Below are 19,477 nucleotides of genomic sequence, written 5' to 3'. Positions count from 1 at the left end.
AATAATCTCAACAAAATCAAAAAGGTATAGAAAAAAAATTTGTGAGATCTATATAGAACTTCAGAGACTTATCTTTGGAGATTCAAGCATACTGTGCACAACTGGAAGATTAGAGGAGATGTGATTATAGTCCTTAAAAGGCAAGTCGGGGAATGGATTTATGGTAGAAACTATCTTGCAAACCAAGAAGTAAGGAGATTCAAATGTTAAAACTCTTAATAACTGTGAAATGAGGGGCAGGAGAAATATTCCAGTGAAATGCAATTAGCGACTGAAACAGTTAACCTAGGATTGCAATTCTGTGTGTTTTGAAGTCTTTCATGTGACACCAAAGATAGTTCTCTAGCTTGACAACGCTATTTTATGCAGAAGTTGAGTTTAGCAGACATACTGGCTTCTCTTGTTGTTGATAAAAATCTACAAAATTCCACAAAATATATTTTTTAAGAATTATAATCAAAGATTATTAAGATTCAGAGGAGGAAACACTATAGAACAAAATTTAAGACATAGCTGCATATAAAGAAGCAGGAGGGAAATTCAGTATCCAGACTGTCTGTTTCATGTTGCTTTAAAATTAACATTTAACTTTGAAAAGGTTTTTCTGTGTTCACTTATAAGACAGTAATTAGATTTTTTTTAGCATATGGTAGTCATTTGGGATTATGTTTCTGAAGTTAATAAAAGGAAAAACAAAAGTAAAGATTCAGGAAACCTTCCCTACCTTATACATATAAGGGTAGACTGACCTTGTTCATCAGCAGCTTATGACAGCTACAACATTAGCGCCTTAAACAGAAGTGCTCTTCCAGACTTTGCTGCTATTCACAACACTATTTACTGTCCTGCCATTAGTTAAAATATCTCCACCCTTTGATGCTCGCAATGATTCTTCTCCTGAAGATGAATTATTTTTAAGAGGTAGAAATTTCACCTGTCCTCTCTCTTCTGCTTTTTCCATCCATTAACTGTTACAGTATTCTGACCCAAAGGAAAATATACTTTATTCCTACATAGTTCATGTATAGTTCAAAGATAAAGCAAAGACCTCCTGGAAAAAACTACAGACCAATAACAGTAAAAAGAACACCAACAACTATCATAATTTTCATAAAGGAGAGATCCCTTCACGTTGTCCTCTTCTACTCGATGATCTCAAAGGTCCCATCCAACCAAAAATATTCTGTGATTCTGTGATTCTGTGATACTATGTCAGCCAGTAACACACTCCTTCATCAGTTGCCATAGTTATGCCGCAAGTAGCCTCTAAAACATTAACCCCTTTTGTTTCTGCCCCCCAAAAGGCTTTCCAGAACCATAGCTCCCAAAATCTTAGTTAAGTAATTACTACACCACTAAGTAATATCACTGCTGCTACGTTGCTTTGCAGAGATTAGATTCAAGGCAAAGATCATGTGACACAAAATGTATAGATAACAGGAGTAAAGGAAATAGTGATATCTCAGATGCACTTGTAAAAGCTTTCTTCAAATATAGTTCATTGGCCTGGGCTTGAATGTATAAATACATTGTATGATTATGGCTGACTGAAGTCATATAAAGAAAGCTAATGCCACATGTTAGGAAACCCTGTTTTCAGATTATCAAAGACACAAAAGAACTGCTAAGTTACTCTTCTACGAAGCATGTAGATTTGACAGTTCTCTGACAGAGAAAAAAAAATAGCATGGGTAAATGTAAAACTAACTTAAGCACTGCAAACAGAGTTTGAGATCTAAATGAAATACCACCTCTAATAATGATTCACTGAGCTTTATTAAAAATGCTGAGTATTTCATATCCCACAGAGTCCTTTCTCTTGAAGTATTAGCACTGTAAAAGCTATCTCCTCCTAATAGAAAAATTGATTCAAACACTCAGCACATTCACTGGGGGATGCTCATGTAAAGGTATGTCTAAAGTTGCTCTGATAAGACAAAGCAGTCTTTGTCAGTAATTAAAATCTCTATTAAAGGTGAAATGTAACTCTTCTTTAAATCAGTGAAAATATTTGCATCACTTCAGAAAGTCCTGTATCCAGCCACAAGTGACTTACACTATCTTCTTCCTCTTAATTTCTGAAGGATGCTCCATAGAAAAAAAAAGGCACGTGACATTGTGTCCCATGTGGTACACTAAGAATTCTCTGACATTTCCTGTTCACAGAAATTATCCCCAGTTGAAATGCACTGTTGAGTTATTTGGTCCCTGTATAATGTCATCTGTGTGCATCTAAGGCTCAGAAAAATTTGCTAGCTGGAAAACCTGGTGACAAACAAATCAATTGTTTTCATTTTGCTCTTGGCATGCCTGACAGGATACGTGACTATCAGATGTCAGATTCTTTTTAGACTGGATTTATTGATCAAGTCTATCCAGAACATTTAAAGCCTTCTCTTGTGTTTTGAAGTATATAAAAAATGTCTTGCTGCTCAAGCTTCCACAGAAGCCGAGTTATTCATTTTCGTTTATCATCAGTGTCCTTACTAGCAGCTGTATGGTAATCATGTCTCTTTTCTTCCTTTCAGCCAACTTCTGTTAAATATTTTTTCTCATACCTATATGCATTAAACATTCTCATACAGGGTTGATAAAATGTTCTGAACAAGGTACTTGGGGTTGCTGTTAATAATCACCTTGTATGGAACTTTCTGATATGTCCTGAAGAACTAAGAATATTGTTCTAAGAGCAAAGGAATGGACTGACAATCCTTGATTTGCTCCTTTCCAAGTTCATGCTCCGGTTTTGTTCAGGATAACATTTTATGCTTTTTTTCACTAGAGAGTAGAATCTGGAATGCTTTTTACATCCCAGCCCTCTGGCGTTTCCATTTCATGTCAGATATGTTGCCTACCCAACTCAGTTATTCTTTAAATACATGGTAAGCTGCAGTCTGTCAGTCAGTCCTGCATCCAGCAAATCACTTGTTTGTCATGGGATTTCATGAAAAGATCTGAGCCTATAGCAACAAGCTGTATCTTTTATGCTTTACCTGCTTGACTTGGTATTTCACAAAATGATATAAATTTCCAGTAACCAGCTCTACTCCTGCAACATGTGTGTAATCAATAAGATCCCGAAGAACATCATATAACATAGTCAATCCACTTGTGCTGGTGTGTGGCCTGAGAATTGTCTGGGTCAGCACATCACTTCCTCACAAGAATTAGGGATGGCATTTAGGCACACGCACTCTGCCTTTAGCATACTGTGTGCATGTCCTTACTGTTCGGTAACTTACTGCTGTCTTGGCAGTGTCTAACAAAGATGAACTCAAACATTTCTGCACTCTGATTTATTTCCAGGAGTACATACAGGTCTGCTGCGAATGGAAGGCTCATACAGACTGTCTGTGAATCAGAAGAGCTAGGTCATTCCTTGTTCTCAAGGACAGTTTATGTGTACCCTGTGTACTGTATGTGTATATGTTATACTATATTTTTATTTCATTTTTCTGCCAGTTCTATTTTCAAATTGTCTCTGAATTTTCTTTATACTCTCCACTATGTTTTTCTATTTTTGCTTTCTCACTAAATTTATTCCTACTGCCCCTTGTCCATTTCAGTTTTTTTGGCCTCTCTTTATTGAAATGAGAGCCAAGTGATAAACTCTGAGCTGCAATTTTGAAAGTATTATGCTGAAAGGAGCTTGAAATTGGATAGAATTAGCTTATTTGTTCAGCATTGCAAAAGGACAAATACTAGTAATGCCTGAGCACTTCCAATTTCCATTTACTTCCAAGCAAATTTCACATATTCAGCAGGCACCCAGTACTAGAGTTGCTTGGGAACCTCCCTAGAAAATACTTTCCTGGTCTGTGAGCAAAATCATTGCTATCCAGACCTGAAAAAGCATCACTGTAGTGATTGCAAGTGTACAAATGAAGAAATGGGCGGCATTAGCCTATGACTGATGAGCAGATAGAACACGGACTGGAAGTCTAGAATTACTATTTTTATTACATAGCCTAATATAATTTATGTATTAAAATGATGCTTGTATAGACCTCTTAATGTACAGATCTATACAAGCCATGTGCAGTATTGCATAGAGGAGAATGTGCAGCCTGCTAAGCATCCAAACAGAGCAATAAGAATGTATTATATTAACTGAACACATGGCTCAGCCAGTGCTTGGAGCCTTAGAATATCCCTAGCATATTGACAAATAATTAACCAGTTTAAAAGTTCAGGAAAAATGTCAATAGGAGAATTGTGTCATAAATGTATATGTAAAGAACTGACAAAACTCATGCCAAGGGAGAGCTGTATCTTGCATTCTGGTGTTTCAAGAGGCTGGAAAGTTCAACCCCACTGAGTGCTACTTGATGTAGCACTCCACTCAGTGCTCTCATTACCTATGATATTGTCCAGATTAGGGATTTCACAGTTCATATGTTCCCCACAGTTCAGACACAATTGTAGTTTCACAGTGCAGTAACTACTAACAAAAGCCAAACTTCCAGTGGCAAGGAAGAATTTATAAATGGTGGAGTTCCTTTAAAATTTCACCTCAGCCTGAGCTTCTTGGTTCCTATTCAGACCCTAAATAAATGAACAGACAGTCAGAATTAACACACTGCAAGTCAACCTCATCATGTTTGTTAGAAATCAAGGAAATCTGAAAATGGAAAATTTTTCTTTATTCCTAAATTGGGAAACAGGATCCCAATTTTTTCAGGAGAGATTGCAAACATCTTTCATCTACCTTTATGAGCCCTTCTTCACACTTCTTCGTTTCCTGTTTCCAGAGCTACTGTCTCTTCTGCTCATATATTCTTTTCCTTTATTGTTCACTCTGCAGTTCGATGTTAGTCATATTTATGTCATACTGTAATGACCAGATTTACCCTGCTGGTTATTGTAAATTTCCTTATTAAAACAGAGAGATTTTATGCATACACAGCACCTTTTCAAATGACTATTCACAGGATCTTTAAGGTGCTCCAAGTTCAATGAGCCTGCTCTTCCGGCATTTCGAACAGGGTCAACAAATCGACAGTGATTACTTAACTTCATAAAGAATTCTTTCACAATAGCTCTCTAAATATTTCAATTGAGCTTTTAATTTCTTTGTGATGTTCAGAAAGATTTCTTGAAGAGCTGCACAGGTACAGACCAATGGTGACATCAAGTGGTGATTTACATTTTGACTATATTTGAGAATAATCACAGTAGCAATGTAATAAGAGATTTCCTCACAGTTTTTTCTCTGGTGATAAAACCATTTCTCAGAATATTAGTTCTACCTACATTTGGTTACTGAATAAGGAATAAAACTGATGGGGGGCACGGGGAGGGGGGGGGTGTTTTTGGTTTTGGTTTTGGTTTTTTTACTTTCTGCTTTAGCCGTAGTGCTTATTTTCAATTGTGCATCACCCATTAGAAAATGCTAAATACCATCCAGCCTGAAGGACGCTGTATATGTCTCCAAAGATATCAGGGTATGGTTTGTTGAGGTCATCCTTGCTATGCCAAATGTCATAACCAGAGACTATAGTGAACAAACTAAAATCTGGTATTCAGCTAGCTATTTCACTTCTGATATGTGAAAGTCTCCCCTTTCCCTCATTCAGGTTCTGAATTAAATGAGATCTCTGGAGAGGATGTGGTCTTTTTAATCCTAAATATTATACAATTTTAACACAGTAAGGGATCAAAATAGGCTGATGTAGGTTTTATATCATACTTGCACTTCAAGCATTTCATACTGTCACTTCCTAATAAACTGCTACAGGATTATTAAGTTCAGAAATGTCAGGACTTCTAAAACTGCATTTTCTGCATACTCCAGAAGTATACTACTCCTCAGTAAGAGGAGTACTCCTCAGCTAAGAGGACACCCTATTTATTTCTAATTTGATCCAATATCAACTAGTAGTCTTCAGTCCTGCCATTCCAGAAACTACTTCAAGTGCTGTTTTTGTTGCTCTTGCTAGTTCTTATCAGCTAATGATGAACTGTGTTACCCCAAAGTCTGCACATTTAAACAAGTAAAATATTTTTCAGGTGTTTCAATGTTGTAAGTAGCAAATTGGATGCTGTCACTGGTCATAGGGCATGGAAAGAAATATCAGCCAGAGTCTGCAAACACTGGAGTATAGTGATTGCATAATTTAGGCTTCAGGAGTCTCCTTCCTGCACAGATAACCTGTTCAGCCTTTTGCTTACAGAGCAGATGTGACTTTGTGCACCTCTGCATCCTCTCAATAGGTCCCTTCCCAAAGGCCTTAGCCTTACAGTGTCATGGCATAACTGGCTACAATATTTTTCCCTTTAAAACATCAAATAGAATCACCATGGTCCCTATCTAATCCTTGGGAATTCAAACTGCACTGCATAATTAGGCTTGAAATCAGCTACAGCGCTAAGCATCTCCATCTATAATCATCTTTTGAAAAAGAACCTAGCATAAGTAGTTGCAGCAAAGGGTAATTATTAAAACCAATTTTCACAGGTTTTGTTTTATTTTTTTTATTTTTTAACTCAGATGAGACTGTTAGGAAGCTTACACTGCTAGGATGTCAGTCTGGCTGAAAATACATATAGAAATGACCCTGTATGCAATATGCATCACAGTCACAGCTATTTCTCTTCTAGCTTGAGCTGCAAATTAGTCACCTGCTTGCAAAAGGGTGTTAGAGCTCAGTTTATCCAAGCACCAAACAAAATCTTTTTTAAGGAGAAAATTGCCCTTTGTGGAAGCACAAGAACTGTGGGGCTCAGCAGGAGCTGTGAGAGGAAGGAAATGTAGTCATTTATGCTTACAGATAGCACAGGAGTCGATCATACAGTGACACCCAGTTGACCAGTACAATAATACTTAAATTCTCTATTTTTCTTTCTTTGTACTTAAGTATTGGTAACATAGCAACTTGAGATAGAAATGAATGTTCTATAAAGCAGATTAGCAGACAGAATAAATCACCTCTTTTCATAATGTTCCTGGAGGAAACTACCTGAAGAGATACACAAAAGTGATGAGAAAGCATAAAATTCTCTGTGGAAGGTTTAGAAAATTGTTACTAGCTCTTGATTAATGCTATGGAAGCACCTGATCAAATTTATGTCATGGGGATTAGAAGTTAGAGTCCATGATGCCCTGAAATAAAGTGTTAACACCTGATGCCTTAACTGCTAGAAATCTGCTCTTTATCCTACACTGAATACCCCTGGTCCCTGCTTTCAGCTTCTCTATAGAATTTCATTACATCTTTTTCCACTGTATTAAATAGCCATCTGCCAAACAAAATCTGTTCCCATATACCTACCTGGGAACAGTGGCTAAGCTGGTTTTATCCTTCTCTTGAGTAAATATTTGAGATTGACCTTGTTCTCATGAGGCAGGTTTTTCATACCTCAGTTCATTCTTCTCAAGGACTCCCAATTAACCTCTCATGAAAAAATTAACTGACTGTTCTCAAAGTATGTGCATTAATTTTTCCCTGAGAAAAATATTTTCTAAACATTTCCAACAATAAAAATTAATGAGAGACAGTGGGTCAATTGTAATCAGAAACAGTTATTACAGAATTTCTTTCATTAAGAGAAGACAGCTTAGAGCTGCAGAGGAACTGAATTTCAAAGCAAAGACATTTATAATGTTCTACAAAATTTGCTGAACAGCAACACAGATGCTTCTTTTGGTTTAAAATGGTGGAATATTTGGCCAATTTCAGTGCATAGCTAGTCCATGACTAGTGTCTATCTAAAATAATAGTGTGGAGTTCCATTTTTGTTGCCCATGAAATCCCACTCCAGGCTGAATTTGTTGTAGTGATATGTGTGCAGGTCTGACCACCAGAGCATTAGATCCCTGGGGCACCTAGAAAAGCCTTATGCTGTACTCTGCAGCTAGTGGAGCATAAAGGGGAGCTTGTTTCTAGCAGAGTTACTGTCGTGTGGTTAAAATGGGTCTGGCATAGTCTCCAAAATCCTGTTTATAGCATTATATCCAGGGGAGATTCCTCTGGAAGCTAGCAAAAATACTTGAAATCACAGTGCCCAACTTCTGACTCTCAGTCTTCTGGTAAGTAGTGGAAAATGGAAACCAAGTAAGAGAATAAATTTATCTCATGCAAAAGGGTAGCCCAAAATTCATGTACCATTTAAGTCCTATCTTGAAAGTTGAAGATGGTACTTAAATAATATACAACCCTTCCTTGCCCCAGTTTCTTTGACCGCTGTGAATAATTCACCAAAGAGACTATATGAAGTCCTAGAAAATACTGGTACACGGACCACAAAATAACCCTCACGCTATAAATCTTGGCTTTGTGTCACCTTTATGAGGAAGCACTCTCTTCTCAGGCAGCAGTTCCAGACATGAGGAATCCACTCTCTGAAAAGCAGGAGCACAAGAAGACTTAACGAGTCTTCTCATTGACATAGACAGAGAAAAGAGTAAGAGACAGTCAACAAAGGACATTACCTTTCATTAGCCATCTACAGAGGTTTTCTATGGCATTCAATGTCATGTGAAAAGACACCATAGTAGGATGAGTCCTCGAGATACAGCCCTATCCTGATTATAAAGACCTTGACACATTACCAGGAGGAGTACAAGAGCAAGAAACCAGGAGCAAGCTGCTGACCAAGTCATAGCAGCAGCAGCAGAACGTTTATGTTACACACTTGTTTTTATTTCTTTCCACAAGAGGGCAATAGTGAACTATAAATATATATTTTGCCTGCACTCAGTGTTGAGATGATAGTAAAAGGAGTTTTCTTTGAAAGAATCAGACATCAAAATTACTCTCTGAAATTAAAGCAAAAAACTACCTCTATAATAAAATTTTCCACTCAGAAAGAAGCACTACGTATAAGTTTTCAGCATATTTCAATTTTAAAGTGCTCAAGGAAGAGCCTGAGATGCTGGAAATTAGAGTTACATCAATTTCTAAAGAGCTTTACTCATGTTCCTACCAACCGAGGACTTATATCATCATTTATTCTGTGTTAGATATTAGGTTTCATTTGTTTTCTCTCATCATTATTTCATCCTCATGTTTAGATTTTTATTTATCTTGTGCAAGATTTTAATTTATTCCATCTATGTATTTTCCATATCAATATATATGGATCTCTTCTCATCTGTTTTGTTTTTTTTGGGGGGGTGTTGTCTCAGTGTAGGTATTTACTACCTTTTTTATGGATCTTACATATGTCTTGAAGAATTATCTTGAGAGGAAGTATGTGTGTATGTCTTCCCATGAAAAAGAATGAGATAATTCTGTGAAATTTGAAAATATAACTTTCTTTTTAATTTTTTCTTTAACATAGCAAAGACAGGAAGCCTATTTCCCACTTAGATCTGTTACAATATTTTTAACAATGAACAGATTACTCCTGGTCTCTAGGGAAACTATTTATATCAAAGGACAATTCTTCACTTGCAGTTACTTCCATGGACTGATCAGATGGGTTCTAAGCCCTTGAATAATAATAACCTGATCCTGCATAATTCATTTTCTTGATTTCATGCTTATTACTGCAGTAAATACAATTATATCTGGGGTTATCCATACCTTTGATCTATGTTCTTTGAAAATAAATCAGTCTGGGAATTTGAAATGAAAATCATAAGATCTTGCAATTAGTCCAACTCATTCCAACTCATTGAGAATTCTGTACATTGGAAAAAACTTATAAGTGTTATAATAGCTAAAGCTCTGTGGGCATCAGTAAATTTATGAGAATCTATATAGGAAAAAGAATGTAAAGGGAAATGTACTATATAAACTAAGGAAAAGAGAGTTTAAGAACTATGAACAGGCCATTCTTGAGTAATGAATTGGATATGTTGGTTTTGCTTGATGTTTCATCTGCTTTAAACAAGACTTCCATCTTTCCAAAGAAATTCCTGAAAATCCGTGTCTATCTCATGGTTCAGCAGACCTTAATTTATAAAGTAGATAAGAAACACGTGTTCAAAGCTGACCCACTTTTTACCCTTTTTCTCTGGTGTATCCCATCAAGTACTTTATTTCTGTGCGTTAGAAACCCAGAGGTTTTAGTGCTTTACTTCATTTTTATAACAGAGACATTTCCTGTCCAAAAAAGGACAAAAACTTTGGCTACATTCACTACCATTTCTGCTTTTTCCACTGTCTAGGGATGACTTTTTGCTTGTGATTAAAACCAATAAAGGAAAAAACACAACTCTAGTCTTGGGATCCTCTCCACATGAGATGCAATAGCATCACCTGTGTACATATCAGTTCTGAAAGATTTTAATCTGGATATTTGAAAGGACTTTTTAGAATAGCTGTGCTACCAGGTTTTATTTTTTCTCCTCCTGGAATTTGCCTGAACGTCATCTGAAGATGATGTAGCCTTAATCATAACAAAAATCTTTGTATCTATTCAAATGCTTGCTATGAAAAAAAACCAACTATGAAGTCGGGCACTGTTTATTCACCTGACACATGATCAGCAGGTCATTCTTGAATTTTGTGTAGACAACAAAATTAATTTAATTCTCTGAAGGGACTACCATGTAACTCTTCAAGAATACTGAACATTTCCCTACTGTGTTTTTTAATGGTGAGTTGTATATAAAACCTTGCATGTGTTTTGGTGAAATGTGTTGCATATGGAAGCACCTGGATTAACAGCAGTGGTTTATGCCTAAAAATACATGTATAGGACTTGTTTCGATATCTGCAATATACCTCAGTTCTACCCTCTCCCACCACAGTTTGATTCTCCATTGCATGGAAGAGCAAGGAACTAACCCAAGATCAAACCATGAAATATAAAAGCAGTCATTGGAATCTAAGCAGAAACATGTGAACGTGTTTTCTTATTACGTCCAAAAGTTACGCTTGAACAGCCTATAAATATAGGACAACATTTATAATCAAGAAAGAGAACTGTCTTGCTCAACAGATCTTCTCTAAGATAACAGAGCTTTCCAGGCCTGGTTTGTCTAGCCCTTCTTTTAAGTGTTCATCAGAAGACAAAGCAGTCACATTCTAGTCGATAGGCTAAAGTCACGTAACAAGGCTGGCAAATTGTACATGTTGGGGAGGAGCTGTGAAGAAAAAGGGAGGTATCTTGGAAGTATGAAGAAAGACACTTGTGTGATAGAGGGACTTTTGTGATAAAGCAGGCTTTAGGACAAGAAGTTTGAGGATATTGGAGCTCTGTGAGTGGAGGTCTTGGTGACCTCTGGAAGGACTGAAGTATTTGAACAGTGCAGAAGGAGAAGTGAGCAGCTGAGGGCTCAACAGGGAGGAAAGAGGGGAAAACTTTGAAATGCGGAGTCACAGGAAGGGGGACTCCAACCCTTGAGCTTCTTGTAGGTCCTTCAGATCCCATTCAGATGTCTTGCTAACACTACAAGTTGTCCCTGCTCACTTGAAAGCTGCCATGAGAATATACCCATGAGTCACTCACTTCAGTGTGTGAGAGAGAGCAGAGAGATGAACACAGGGTGAATGACATTTGACATAAGAAGACAGAGACTTTTAAATTACTAATGAACAGACAGAGTACAAAAAATCAATAGAACCAAGAGAAGGATGTTGCAGAGATGAAACATATTTCAATCTAGCCACGGAGAGAAAATATTTGAAGTAGCATAGTGTCATATGCCGGCCACCCTTAGAGCAGGCTGCCTCTCACTCCATTTTAGGAAGCTGCTTTCATGACATGAAAGAAACAAGCAAGAGCATGACTATGGCACTCAGAATAAATGGTCCATCTGACTGAGTTTATTCAGATGTTTTCAACATTAACTGCTGAGGTACAGTAGCCAGTTGGACTGTTTGGTGATCTCTTGGATGAAAATCAGAGGTGAACATGTTATATCTGATGAGAAATACAAATGCAGCCCAAGAACGACTGATAAGGAAGGGCCCAACAATTTTTGCATAAAGGTACAGATGACTGAAAAAGGTAAAGAAGAAATCCATGCAAAGTTAGAGGAGGGAGAAAGTAAATCAAAAGCAATTATGCAAATCATTACCTAAACCAACAAAGTAACACGGGAATTAAAACATCTCTGAATGAGCAAGAAGTAAAAATCAAGAGGAGGATGTACATATATTGGATAATGGACGGAATTCTGATAAAAATTAAGTGCTTTAGAAAAAGGAATAGCCTTTAATTTAAACAAAATTGACCTTGTCTGTTGGCGCAGAAAATTACCAGCAAGAGTTGTCTGGACAGTTGGCTGTCCCTCCAAGTAAATGTTAAATTATTCTGGGGAAAATTACCCAAAAGACAAAATATATTGTCATTGGGAAACATTACTCTGTTTATCTCATAAGTATAGTTCAGGTACTTCTTATTCCATTTCTCTTTTTGTCAATTCTACTTGTCAGAATATACCCCCTGAAGAGACAACAGTCTTCTCCACTGATGAGGAAAAGCAAAATATGACCAAAATATTTCACATTGGAATACAGCCTAATCTAAAAGCCTATGCCAGAGAGGAGACTTGGGAAAAAGCTAACCTAAATACAGTTCCTACAGAATTCTACAACATCATCCAGAACCAATGCATTTCAGTTTTAATTAAAAACTATTCAGTTTAAAGTCTTTCAGAGACAATAAAATCACAAAAGCAATAAATGTTGTAAGGTCCCGTCAGTTTCTTACAGATGTGTTCCACAAGAGAACATTCACTGATTGACAAAAGTATGTGCTCAAAGCAGTACCAAAGAAAAAAAGGCCTTTAAAACTTAAAAGTTCAAACTTTAATTTTTTTTTTAAACCATATGCAGCGTATAGAAAGTCCTATTCACAGTTTCATCATTAAAGTAACATTAAATTTTGTGTTGAAGGTAAGTTCTGAACAACTGTGATACACATGAAGAACAAAGCATGCAGTCACAAGAATCACAGATCTTAATCTCTTTGGGCAACAAAATGACTATAATGAGAATTTAAAATTAAATCAACAGCATGATTTAAGTTAAAATTGCTTTAAAATAAATTTAGTCTGTTATATAATGTGTTGTGTCATGATATGATACAGATCCAGCAGACTTCTCATATGGATAAAGATCACTACTATAGAGTCAATTCAGAGAATATGTCTTTCTCTTTTTTTTTAGAATTCGTTATGATGTTTTTTATTGCTTTATTTTTCTTTTTCATCTTGCTGGTATTTTCTTCTTTAGATTGATGAGTAATACATTAAATTAAGCAAAGTTAATATTTTTTTTCCTTTTTTTCCAATGAGTAATTCTTCCTATTATCCTAGAAAACTTGGACTAAAAATTGCCATTTGAAATAGATCACGGGTGTATACACTTGAAATTATACAGCTTCATTTGATCCTAGTGACATTGAAGCCGGGCCGGCTTCAGGGAAACTAATGATTTTGTATGTTGTCAGTATCTCTGTGCTTCCATTAATTTACTCTTCATCTGTGTGTGCAACCAAATTTAGAAGAGAAATTTCACCTGAATTTCGCCTGATCTCAGATTCTGGCATGGGCTAACAATTTCAATGAAAAATTGCAACAAAATATGACAACTAAAGGTTTACAAGGACAATAGAGGGCAAGGGCAAGCTTATACATGTTATATGCAATTTCTGGCTGTTGAAACGTATGTTGTCATACATGTTACATGTAATAACTGGCTGTTGAAAAGTTGTGACAACAGATATTTGTGAAATATGTTGGAATGAAAAAAAATCCATTTGAGCACTCTCATACGTGTGCATAATTTCTAATTTCTACAGGATGACTAGATCCTGCATTTACAGAACTGGAGAAACAGTTTGTTTCTTGGAGGACTTCATAAGAGGGGATTAAATATGTCAGGTGGAAGAAAGGCCCCTACATTAGAAGCAGCCATTGAGTTACACAGGAAATGGTATATTATCTGTTAAACCACATCAAACATGTTATATTAGGGTATCTTAATAAGATGAGCACAAACCGTTTAGTGGAAATGGAAAAGAAATGCATATTTTCATGTTTGAGGAACAGACATCAGTCATCAGATAAGCAGTATTAAGAGGAAAGATAAATGGCAAGAGATTAGAAAAGGCTTTTTCCACCTAGCAAAAAGAACATATGAGAAACTATCGCTCCCTGCAAATATATCAGAAGAGGAATAGTTGTTTACACTCAAGCTAATGCAACTACAAGTGCAAGATGGCATAAGCTGGTCATTGTACACTCATATTTATACAGGACATCCATTTCTGAGCAGAGTAAGGCTCAGGAACAGAAGGCAGAATGAGGACAAAAATACCTAAATGGTTTTAAGACAATGCTGCAGAGATCACAAAAAAAAAAATACCCAAGGTTGCTTCAACAGCAAAGAAATGGATCCACATGTCCCAGGTGAACACCATCAGCCCGACATCCTCTTGTCTTACATTCTGTAACTGTCAGCTGCAAAGTGTCCTTGAAAAGCCTATTTTCTACTGTCAAGTAAAATCCTAAACTGCATGGATAACCAGACTGATCTATAGATAGTGGTAATTATCATGCTAATTAGAAGTGAAAGATATGAGACTAGTCAAATAAATACTATGTCATGAGTGGATCATTTACCAGTATAGCAACCAGTTTAAATTGTCTGTTATTTTCTATCCAAACTTAATAAAATACGATGAGTTGTACATTATCCATTTCACAACGCTGTGTCTCCTCTTCCCCTGGCTAAACATGGTACACGTGCCTCTAAATGAACCAATGAAGATTTTAAATGTATAAACAACAGCATATATTAAATATGGACTTTCAATATTGTTCACCCCAATAATGTTTTAAACTCATGAACAAACATGGTCAGTTTCTGGGATTTTAATTTACTAGTATAAATGCAGCTGTGAGAGGCCAGAGCATGTTCAGCACAGTGTTTCAGAAACTTAATTTGGGCGAATGCAAGTGGACTATCATGGAAGAGGAAAAAGACTAGCCCTTCCTAATTTCAAACTCTAAAGCTTGTACACAATAATGACCACTAAAGCAAAAGGTTGGGGTTTAACGTATTTTCCTTCTTTTAGTCTAGAGAATTTTTAAAAATCCTGTAATACGGAAAATAGGGATTTGGAAGAATGTGAGTCATACTGCAAGTCCTATCAAACAAATGCCTCAGGATATGTTGGTCTGAAGATATATATCAGTGTCATTGATGGACAAGATGTGAGTTAAATGGTGCAGACTGATTACTTTAAATGCAGCTTTAATTTTTTCAGTATAGAGACCTAATCAAATTTTAACCTCTACTTGAAAGTACCAAATTATCTGAATAACAATCCAGGAAATTAGCATGGGCTAGAGACTTGCCTGCAGTAAATCTATGCAACTCCTTTGACTTCAGAGACTAGACTCATAGAACTGAACTTGATTGTCTTTTCTCTTTAAATAACTGCAGTCATCTCAAAGAAAATAGAATATGAAGCAGAAGCGAAAACATTAATGCTGAGAAAAGTAAGGTAAATCTATGAGATCTTCATGTAGCAAATGTTTTTTAATTCGATATCTGCTGTTCAAAACAGAGAATGTTACTTACACACCTTCTGAATTACTTGTATTGCTGTCTTTATTCTTGTTCTGCATATCTTTAAATTGCCTCCTTTCATCACACCAGTCATAAAATCCTAGAACAGTTTAGGGTGGAAGGGACCTTAAAGATCATCGAGTTCCAACCCCCCTGCTGTAACCAGGGACACCTTTCACTAGACTGGGTTACTCAAAGCCTAATCCAATCTGGCCTTGAACACTTCCAGGGATGGGGCATCCACAACTTCTCTGGGCAACCTGTATCTCACCACCCACAGAGTTAAGAATTTATTCCTAATATCTAACCACAATCTCTTTCAGTTTAATACTGTTACCCCTTGTCCTATCAGTACACTCCCTGATAAAGAGTCCTTCCCCATCTTTCCTGTAAGGACTTTTTAGGTACTGGAAGGCTGCTATAAGGTCTCCCCAGAGTCTTCTCTTCCCCAGGCTGAACAATCCCAACTCTCTCAGCCTGTCCTCATAGCAGAGGTGCTCCAGCCCTCTGGTCATTTTCATGGCCCTCCTCTGGACTTGCTCTAACACATCATGTCCTTCTTATGTTGGGGACCCCAGAGTGGGACACAGTACTCCAGGCAGGATCTCACAGGAACAGAGTAGAGGGGCAGAATCATCTCCTGTGCCCTCCTTGATGCAGCCCAGGATGTGATTATCTTTCTGGGTTGCAAGTACACATTGCTAGCTCATGCTGAGCTTCTCATCAACTAACACGCCCAAGTCCTTCTCCTCAGGGCTGCCCTCAATCCATTCCCTGCCCAGCCTGTATTTGTGCCTGGGATTGCCCTGACCTACCTGCAGGATCTTGCTTGCACTGGACCTTGTTGAACTTCATGAGATTTGCATGGGCCCAATTCTCAAGCCTGTCCAGGTCGCTCTGGAAGGCATCCCTTCCCTCCAGCATATCGACCACACCACACAACTTTGTGTCATCAGGAAACTTGCTGAGGGTGCACTCAATCCCACTGTCGATGTCGCTGACAAAGATGTTAAACAGCATCGGTCCCAGTACCAACCCCTGAGGAACGCCACTCATGACTGACTGCCACTTGGACATTGAGACATTGGCTGCAACTCTTTCAGTGCGGCCATCCAGCTAATTCTTTATACACTGAGTGGTCCATCCATCAAACCCACGTCTCTCCAATTTAGAGTCAAGGATATCATGCAGAAAGCATGCACAAGTCCAGATAGACTACACCAGTTGGTGTTCCCTTATCCACCAGTGCTGTAATCCCATCGTAGAAGGCCACCAAATTTGTCAGGCACAATTTGTCCTTAGTGAAGCCATGTTGGCTGTCACCAATCACCTCCTTATTTTCCATAAGCCTTATGTGCCTTAGCAAAGGTTCCAGGAGGATCTTCTCCATTATCTTGCTGGGCACAGAGGGGAGACAGTCCAGCCAATAGTTCCCCAGGTCTTCTTTTTTTGCCTTTTTAAAAATGGGAGTCATGTTTCCCATTTTCCAGCCAGTGGGAACTTCACCAGACTGCCACAACTTCTCAAATGTGATGAAAAGTGGCTTGACAACTTAGTGCTGCACTCCAGGTGCTCTCCTGTTGACCTGTGACCCCTCTCCAGGCTCTGGGCATCTATTACTGGCATTGGCATCATACTGATATAAGTGGGATGGGCTGAGGTTCCCCTTCCCCAGCAACTCTAGTTTAAAGCCCTCTTCATGAGCTTGGCAAGCCTCTGACCAAAGATACTCTTCCCCTTCTCTGAGAAGTGAACCCCATAAGGCTCCAGTTGAACAGGTTTCTCAAAGAGAGTCCCATGATCTAAGCCAAATCCCTGGCTGTGGCACCAGTCCTGTAGCCATTTGTTGATTTCTGAGGTTTGATTGGCCCTATCAATCCCCTTCCTTTTGACTGGGAGGATTGATGAAAAAACTACCTGCACCTCAGAGTCCTTGACCACTGTTCCCAGGGCTCTACGATCTTTCTTGATAGCCCTCAGGCTCCTCCCAGCTGTATCACCGGTGGCCAATATAAATCAAGATCAAGTGGAATCACTTCCACTGAATTAAGCATTTCCACTGAATTCAATGGGTCCGCATCTGGAAACAGAAAAAGAAAGATAAGCAGGTTCAGTCCATTGGAAAAAGCCTTCCATTATGTTATATCTATTTTTTGTCTCAATTTGATGGGCAATAACACATGAATCTGGATTATAAATTTGATTTGAAGTAATTTAGAAACAGTTAATATCTAAGGAATGCAAATAGATTCTAGCTAAATAAATGGCTGGGAATTAATCTAATTAAACATGCTAATCCTAATTAAATTGGATTAAGACAAAGTTCTCTAGATCAGTGTTTTAAGGGAGTTACTCTTGCTGAGATAATAGATTGCATCTTCAATGGGCAGTCTTTTTTCTAAGAGCAGGAATGATTAAAGAAAATCTGGTTTTCTTGTGAAGATCTTTTTAAACAGCTATATAACAGATTTCACATTGTCATTTGGGAAAAACTCAACTCAAAATTTGTCCAAACTTCAGAGCGTTAGGTCTCCATGAAAACTTATCCAAACTCTAAAGCCCCTTTGATCCAATAATCTTCCCATTTTCTGTGCTTGTTCAGAGAATTGGTTGGTTACACATATAATATGCATGAAAAAGATCAGTAACATATGATAATCGTAACATATTGAAAAATACAGTATTGTCACCTAGTCAGCACCATTCTCAGAGACAACTTCCAACTAAAAGACAACAAAAAATAGATAAAAAATCAGGATAATGTCCAAACATGTGGGAAACAGTATGTGAGAGAGTGGAATAAGTTACTAGCCTTTGAAATATATGTGGGAAAGGGATTGACTTTCTTAACAGGTTTTTTTTTTCCTTTTGGTACATTTTATATCAATAAATAGGCAAGCTTTTAATTTCTTTATAAATCCTAGAAGAGCAGTGTGGTACATTTAAATTGAGGAAAATATTCACCTTTTATAAACAATTGTTCACTGTTCAATTTATTGTAATTATATGACATTCTAGCAAATACGTCTGAGTAAAACTGAATCAGCGTATTCATAGTGAAAATACCATAACTGTGCTCATATTATCAGATAGTTTGCTGATTGTCAACACATCAGCAATTATACCTTCATCAATCAGCTTCTAAAAGCAGAGAGAGTCATTTTGACTTTCTTTGTAAATCTGAGGAAAAAAAAAATTAGAGGCCAGTGTCAGATACAATTGAGCACAGCCACAGCTTTTCCAGTATGAATCATTCTTTTGAAGACAGCTTACCTTATCATCAATTAGAAGTTTTGGGGGTTATATTTTGAAGAATAAACAGTGTAAACTTTGTCACATTCTTATGTGACTGTGGTGTGTTTGTACCAGGATAAATTGCAGATTCCAGGCAAGTCTAATTCACAGGTGCTTTGTTACCAGAAGTCGGCCACAACCCACTGCTTTTGTAAATTCAGAACATTAGGCAATGTTTGATCTGCTTTGGAAGTTGTGTTTTTCTTTGTAATCTGAGTACATCCTCTAAGTATGCCCTACCTGAGCCATTATAACGTGTATTGTTATTTTACTAGACATTAATAAAGCTTTTTTCACAAGAGGTGGAGGAACTGAAGTAACTGGCACTTTCATTCTTAACTACACCACGTGTGACTTAAAAAAACTCACAACCTGCAATCAGTTCCTATTCTAGTCAATATAAATTAGTCCCACAACTAACTGGAATTTATGGTAACAGCAACTCATCAAAGGAAAAATACACGTATTTCAGAAGAGTGAAAGAAAACAAGTGGACTTGCTTATCTTTGGTTAACTTTCTGGTTTTCTGCACCACTCGCTGCCTTTCCCTCAACCAAGAAATACTATCTTTGTGTAACTCAGCAAAGATCAGCTCAAACAGTTCTTTGAATATTCAAGCATTGGTCCCTGAAAGGTAGACAGAAACCATCTATGCCAGAAAGTTTTCCCAGAAAATGTGAGAGCCAGTACTCTTAAAGTCATTAAAGAAA

The sequence above is a fragment of the Numenius arquata genome, chromosome 4 (genome assembly GCF_964106895.1).
Source record: "Numenius arquata chromosome 4, bNumArq3.hap1.1, whole genome shotgun sequence".
Lineage (NCBI taxonomy): Eukaryota > Metazoa > Chordata > Aves > Charadriiformes > Scolopacidae > Numenius > Numenius arquata.
The sequence above is the reverse complement of the archived record's forward strand: the minus strand, read 5'-3'. Positions refer to the sequence as shown.